Source organism: Lynx canadensis, chromosome A2 (genome assembly GCF_007474595.2).
Source record: "Lynx canadensis isolate LIC74 chromosome A2, mLynCan4.pri.v2, whole genome shotgun sequence".
NCBI classification, from domain to species: Eukaryota; Metazoa; Chordata; class Mammalia; order Carnivora; family Felidae; genus Lynx; species Lynx canadensis.
In genome coordinates this window covers 61,237,010-61,244,943 of record NC_044304.2, presented here as the reverse complement: position 1 = coordinate 61,244,943, position 7,934 = coordinate 61,237,010, and positions in this window count along the sequence as shown.

Sequence of the window (7,934 nt, the reverse complement as noted above, 5' to 3'; positions counted from 1 at the left end):
TGGGGAAGGCATGCGGTGACGCTGGGGCTCCCTGGGCGCGGGCTACAGGCGGGAAGGAAGGGGCTTGGCTGAGGACGGCCCTGGGGGACCCCGGCGGGACCTGGGGACCGGAGGCCGGCCTAGAGGCCCCGGTGAGACCCGCCGAGAGGTGTGCAGCCGGAAGTGGAGGCACGTGGCAGAACCGTGGCGGGGCGCGGGGGCAGGAGAGACACAGGCAGGAAGTGGATGGAGGGCGTGTTTGTAAGTGGTGCGCGCACTCCTCAAACCGCGGATGCTGTAGCTGGCTGCCTCCGCCCAGGGCAGGGAACCCAGAGCCTCGGGGCACGCTGGGCCGCGCACAGCGGCTTCCGGGAGTCCCGGCAGACCGGTGGGGTGACGGCAGGGGCTGCCGAGGTGGGCGGTGGCGCAGGACGGCGGTGTCTCCCAGGGACTCGGAGACGGGGACAGGGGACCGAACTTTTTCTCAAGGGTGTCCTTGGCCGCTGGCGAGGAGCTGCAGGCCATGCTGGGTGACCGGTCCTGGCGCCGGCACGGCAGGGTCACTGCGACGCGGCAGGTCGGCGCTCAGGGACTGCTCCCGGGGCACCGTCCTGTTTTCTTCTTGCAAGGGGTGCTGGCGAGGAAACCCGCCCAGGCCCCACCCAGGCCTCCCGGCCCCCATCCCCAGACCCTGCCCACCCCACACCCCGTTCCACTCCACCCAGACCCCGCCTGACCTCGGACCCGGCCCAGGCCCCACCCCAGGCATCCCCAGACCCCACCCCACCCAGACCCCACCCAATCCCCAGGCCCTACCCCACCCCAGAGCTCACCTCACTCCAGACCCCATCCAAGCCTCACCCCAGGCCTCAGGGTCCCCGCCCCAGACCCCGCCCCACCCCGCCCCTGCTCCACCCCACCCAGACCCCGCCCCACCCAGGCCTCACCCCGGGCCTCGGGGTTGGGCCCCCATCCCGACTCCACCCCACCCCAGACTCCACCCCAGCCTCAGGCCCCGCCCCACCCGAGGCACCCTGGCCTCACCCCAGACCCCACCCCCAGGCTTAGCAAATTGTATTAGTTTTTAAATTTTTTGTCATAAAAGTAATACATATTCATGTAAAAATTAAAAATAAGCAAATAGAATAAATTTTACTGCAACTTCGTCTCCCCGAACAAAAATTATTTTTGGTGTACCTCCTTCCTGTATTCCATGTGTAAACTCTCTCGGGCAGCAGCAGAGACCACACGCACTTGTTCCCTACCCAGAGCTGGGCCTGACTCCGCCTCCTCCTGGGTCCCTGGGGTCACCCGCCTCCACCTCCACCTACCTGCCCCAGCGTTCCTGTGTCTCAGCGGGGGCTGCCCCGTTGGCACAGGCAGGGTCTCCTGGGGGCTCCTGTGACCCATGACCAGCAAGACTCTCACTGTTACTGTTTGCTTCCCAAGCCCCTGACCCTTGGGGTCCGGCAAGGGGTGGACATCTGGAAGGTGAGGACAAAAGTCAGCTGCGTCCCTGTCTCTGCCGGCCACGGAGGCTCCCACGCCCACAGGGCAACACTCCAGCCCTGAGCCTCAGTGGGGGCGGGTGGGCAGCAGAGAGAAGGGCAGTGTCCACACTGTGTCCCCCAAGAGCCTGTGACACAGGACGCACCCCCACCAAGGTAACACCTCTGGTGGCATCCACATCCTCCCGAAGCGTCTGCTCCTGGGCTCTTCAAACCTGTCTCCATTCGCACATGCAGCCTGGCACCCGCCCCCTCTGCCTCTGTTTTCCTTCCCCACCATTGTCTACAGTGTACCTGTTCTTGGTCAATTCACCCAGCTCTGCCAGACATAGACCACTGTCCCCAGCTTCCTGCACGCTCTCCAGAGGGCCTGCTCGGGATTTCAGGAGCTAATCGAACTAACAGGGGACACAACCCGCGTCCCTGTCCAGCTGCACCTGCTACTGACCCAGTCCTCTCTTCCCTGGGGGTTGCTGCTTGCAGTGGGCAGATTAGTGGTCCCCAAAGACATGTCCATGTCCTCATCCCCAGAGTTTGTGGACATCACTTCTTAGGACAAGAGGTGTGACCAAGGACTGGGAAAGGATTAGCCAGGTGGTCCTGAGAGGGTCAGGGAGAGACAAGGCGACTTTAGAGACAGACCCACAAACGGCGATGCAGCCATGGGCAGAGACGGGAGGTATGCGGCCAGCAGCCAAGGAAGTTGGAGGTTCCAGGAAGGGTGCTACCCCAGAGCTCCAGAGGGAGTGTGGCCCCGCACACTCTGATTTCAGACTTCGGCCTCCAGACTGGGGAGAATGAACTGCTGTGATTTGGGGCCCCTGGTTTGTGGTCCTCTGTTAGGGTGTCTGCGGGGCCCGCTTCCTCTGTCTCCTCCCCTGCATCAGGTCCCTCAGCGCCTCCCACCAAAAACCGGGGACTGCCAGCCCTCGGGGACCTGTCTCCCTGCAGCCACCCCACTTTCTCCAGACTTGCTGTCCCCCACCGTCCCCGGGCAGTGGCAAGCCTGGGCTCAGTCCTCAGGGCTGCCCTCTTCGGTGACATGTGTGGCCCTGGAGCTTTGTCTTTCACGAATCTCCTGCCACCCTCGTTTGTCTCTTTTTGATTCCGGCCTCGGCATGTGCACAGGTGGTACTCCGGATCCTGCCCCAGGCCCACTGATCCCACTCCTCTGGCAGGTCCTCCCCCACAGCCACCACCGTCCAAACTCCAGTTCTCAACATCATTTTAGTGGAGATACTGTTCAGCCACTTGAAGTATACAATTTGGTGGCACTATGTGTATTCGGAATAGTGCCGCCATCGGCACAAGTTGAGGACATCTGCATCCTCCGGGGAGAAATCCCGCTCCCGGGCGCTCACTCCCCAAGCCTCCCCCAGCCGTCTACTTTCTGTTCCCTTGAATTTGACTGCTCTGGACATTTCCTACCTACGGTATCACATGGCATGCGGTCTTTCCTATCTGGCCGCCTCACTTACTGTTCCTGGGTTCGGCCGCGCTGTTGCAAGACCGCACTCCTGTTTGAGGCCGAGGACTGCTTGTCACGTGGATGGACAGGCCTTTGTACCCATCAGTTAAGGGGCATTTGGATTGTTTCTGCCTTTTGGCTATTATGAGTAATGCATATACACGTTTCTGTGTGGACATGTTGTGGGTCATACGAGAACTCTAGGTTTAGCACCTGAGGCGCCACTGGATTGTCTTCCACAGTATCTTACGTTCCCACCAGTGCACGAGGGGTCCAGTTTTTCCACATCCTGTGTCTTACTCACTATAGTCATACTAGTGAATGTGAAGTGGCATCTCATTGTGTTTTTTTTTCTTTGTAATTTTTTTAAATGTTTTATTTATTTTTGAGAGAGAGAGAGAGAGAGAGAGAGAGAGAGAGAGAGAGAGACAGAGCATGAGTGGGGGAGGAACAGAGAGAGAGGGAGACACAGAATCTGAAACAGGCTCCAGGCTCTGAGCTGTCAGCACAGAGCCCGACGCAGGGCTCAAACTCAGACCATGAGCTCATGAACTAAGCTGAAGCTGGACGCTCAACCGACTGAGCCACCCAGGCGCCCCTCATTGTGTGTATGTGTGTGTTTTTTTAAAATAACCTCTATGCCCAATATGGGGCTCAAACTCATGACCCCTGAGACCAAGAGTCACAAGCTCTTCCAACGGTGCCAGCCAGGCGCCCCCTATTGTGGTTTTGACTTGCGTTTCCCTGATGACTAATGATGTTGAACATCTTTAATGTGCCCATTACCTATTTCTATACTTTAATTAGTTGCCTTATCGAGTTGTAGGAATACTTTATATATTCTAGACACAAGTCCTTTATCAGATAGATGATGTGTAAATATTTTCTTTCACTCTGAGTTGCCTTTTTACTTTCTTGATGGTGTCTATTGACTTACAATTTTTAACGTTTATTTATTTATTTTTTTGGGGGGACAGAGAGAGAGCATGAACGGGGGAGGGGCAGAGAGAGAGGGAGACACAGAATCGGAAACAGGCTCCAGGCTCTGAGCCATCAGCCCAGAGCCTGACGCGGGGCTCGAACTCACGGACCGCGAGATCGTGACCTGGCTGAAGTCGGACGCTTAACCGACTGCGCCACCCAGGCGCCCCGACTTACAATTTTTAAAATGATGTCTAATATATATTTGTTATTTATGCTTTTTGTATCATATATAAAAAACCCATTGCCTACTTCAGGGTCACAAAGGTTTATACTAACGTTTTCTTCTAACAGTTGATAACTTTAGCTCTTACATTTATGTCTCTTTTTTTAAAAAATATTCACTTACTGGGGCGCCTGGGTGGCTCAGTCGGTTAAGCGTCCGACTTCGGCTCAGGTCATGATCTTACGGTCTGTGAGTTCAAGCCCCATGTCGGGCTCTGTGCTGACAGCTTGGAGCCTGGAGCCTGCTTCGGATTCTGTGTCTCCCTCTCTCTGCCCCTCCCCTGCTCATGCTCTGTCTCTCTCTGTCTCAAAAATAAATAAAAAAAAAAACATAAAAAAAATTAAAAATATTTAGTTATTTATTTATTTAGAGAATGAGCAGGGCGGGGGCGGGGGGCAGAGAGAGAGGGAGACAGAGAGAATCTCAAGCAGGATCCACACTGTCAGCTCGATGCAGAGCTGGAACTCACAAACCATGAGATCATGACATGACCTGAGCTGAAGTCGGATGCTTAACCAACTGAGCCACCCAGGCGCCCTGGTTGTTTATTTACTTTTGAGAGAGAGAGAGGGAGACCGTGAGCAGGGGAGGGGCAGAGAGAGAGGGGAGCAGAGGATCTAAAGTGGGCTCTGCACTGATAGAGAGCCTGATGTGGGGCTCGGTCTCATGAACTTCATATTTAAGAAGACAATAGATGCTAACGCCAAAGTGAAAGAAATGTTAGAATTATCTAACAGAGATTTTAAAGCCTCTGTCATGAACATGCTTCAACACACACTTATGAACACTCTTAGAACAAATTTAAGAAACAGCCTCAATAAATAGAAAGTATGAAGAAGAGCCAAGTGGAAAATTTACAAGTACAAACACCATAACTGAAATTTAAAAACTCAATGGGTGGGCTTGCCGGCAGAATGGAGAGGGCAGAGGATGGCACAGCTGGAAGGAAGAACAACAGAAATGAACCCAGTCTGAACAACAGAGAGAAACTGACTGGAAAAACGAAACAAAACCGAGCTCAGGGACTTGTGGGACAAGAACAAAGGATCTAACGTTTGTTTTTATCAGCGTCCTGGAAGGAGAGGAGAAAGAGGGCAGCTGGAAGAGCACCTAAAGAAATAGTGTCTGAAAACACTCCAAATATGACGAAAGGCAAACACATACAGCTTCGAGAAGGTGAGCAAGTCCTAGAGTGGATAAACCCAAAGAGACCTATGCTGAGATATATCATAAGCAAACTTCTAAAAACTAAAGACTGAGAAACACTGTTCCATGCAGCAGGACAATTAATGTGACAGGATTTCTCATTGGAAACCAGGGAAGCCAGAAGGAAGTGACACATTTCCAAACACTAAAAGAAAAGAACTGCAAAAGCAGCAAAAATATCCTCAAGGAATGAAGAGGCAGCCAATACATTCTCAGATGTAGGGAAAGTAAGAGATTTATCAGCGGCAGACCTACCCTAAAAGAATAGCTGAAACACGTTCTCTAAACAGAAGGGAAATGATAAAAGAAAGCACGTCTGACCATCAGAAAGGAAAAAACAACACAGAGAGCAAACCATGTTTTTAAGTAAAATAGAACTAGGTCTTCTAAATTGTGTTTGGTGGTTGAAGCGGAACTTATAACACTGTCTGATGTGGTTCTAAATGTACACAAAGGAAATATTTAGGGCGATTATATTTTAAGTGGAAAGGGTAAAGGGATGTACAGGGAACTACATTTTCTAAAAAAAAATTTTTTTACCATTTTAATTTATTTTTGAGAGAGAGAGAGAGAGCACAAGTGGGGGAGGGACAGAGAGAGAGAGAGGAAGACACAGAATCCAAAGCAGGCTCCAGGCTCTGAGCTGTCAGCACAGAGCTCGACGTGGGGCTCGAACCCACAAACTGTGAGATCATGACCTGAGCTGAAGTCGGACGCTCAACCGACTAGCCACCCAGGCACCCCGGGAAATACATTTTCTGCACTTTACTTGAACTGTTAAAATGATGACTCCAATAGACTGTGACAAGTAATGTACACATTATGTCATACCTACAGCAACCACTAAGAAGCTATACCATAGACAAATATCAGTGGTCAAAAACACCACAGATAAATAAAAATGGAATTATAAAAAACATGGTAGTTCACAGAAAGGCAAGAAAAAAAGGATAGAAATTAAAAACAGGAAGAACAAACAGAAATTAAAAATAACATGGCATACTTAAGCTCTGACATAGTAACAATTACACTAAATGTAAATGGTCTGAATATACCAATTAAAAGATAAAGATTGGAAGAATGGATAAATATTACATGCTGTCTACCAGACTCTCACTTAAAAAATAACTTATAAGCAGGTTGAAAGTAAAAGAATGGAAAAAGATAAAGATATGCATATAACTGGAGATATTAAGCAAAGAAAAGCAGAGGTGGCTCTATTATCATCAGATAAAGTAGACTTCAGAGTAGAGAGAATTAATGGAGTCATAATGAAAAAAGGGCCAATCTACCGAGAAGACACAGCAATCCTAAATATCCATGTACCAAACAACAAAGCTACAAAATAAGTGAACAAAAAACTAAGAACGAAAGAAGAAAATGAGAAACCACAGCTGTACTTGAAGATTTCACCATCTCTCTCTCAACAACTATGGAAAACTAGAGAGAAAATCCATCATGATGTAGAAGGAGTCAACAACCATCAACCAACAGGATCTAATAGACATTGACGAGACACTTTGCCCAATGCACATTCTTTCCAAGTGCCAATGGAACACACACCAAGATGGACCATATCATGGGCCATAAAACAAATCTCAGTGAATTTGACACAACTGAAGTCATATAGAGTGCCTTTCTCTAGGGACAATGGAATCAACGCAATCAATAACAGAAAGAGAACAGGAAGCAACACATGTTTTAGAGAGGGAGTCTCAAGGGAAAACTTTTTCAATGTACCAAATTCAATGAAAATGAAAAAATACAACATATCAAAATTTGCGAGCCACAGCTAACAGCAGTGCTGACAGGGAAATCTATGGAAGTAAATGCATTAATTAGAGATGAAGAAAAGTCTCAATTTAATAACCTACACTCTCACCCAAGAACCTAGAAAAAGAAGAGCAAGATAAACCCAAAGCAAGTAGAGGAATAAATAATAAAGACTATAAATCAGTGAACCAGAAACAGAAAAGCTAAGCAGAGAAAATTAATGAAACAAAAATCTGGTTTCTTGAAAAGATCAATAATGTTGACCAATCCCTAGCAAGACTGGTAAAGAACGCAGAACACACTCAAAGAAGCTATAGATTGATAGCTGCATAGAGAATAGAATCCTCATGGAAGAGCGTCCGTAACAAAATATTATCAATGTATAAAAGACATCACACATCGTGACCAAGCAGAGGTTCATCCAGGGATCCAAGGACAGTTCAATGTTCAAAAACCAACCAACATGACAGACTAATGAAGGAAAATCACATGATTGTGACCATCACTGTCGGTAAAGCATTTGACAGAATTCAACACCATTTAGGATAAAAACTCCCAGAAAAATAAAAACAGAGGGGAACTTCCTAACCAGATAAAGAAGTCTACAAAGCACCTGTGGCTAAGATCATACTTAATGCTGAAAGACTGAGCTCTTTCTCCCTGACTGAAAGCAAAGCAAGCCATCTGCCGTCACGGCCCTCGTCCAGCATGGTGACGTGACTCCGGCCTGTGCGACAAGGCAAGAAAAGGGAATAAAAACCACGTCTATTGGAAAGGAAGAAATAAATGTCCC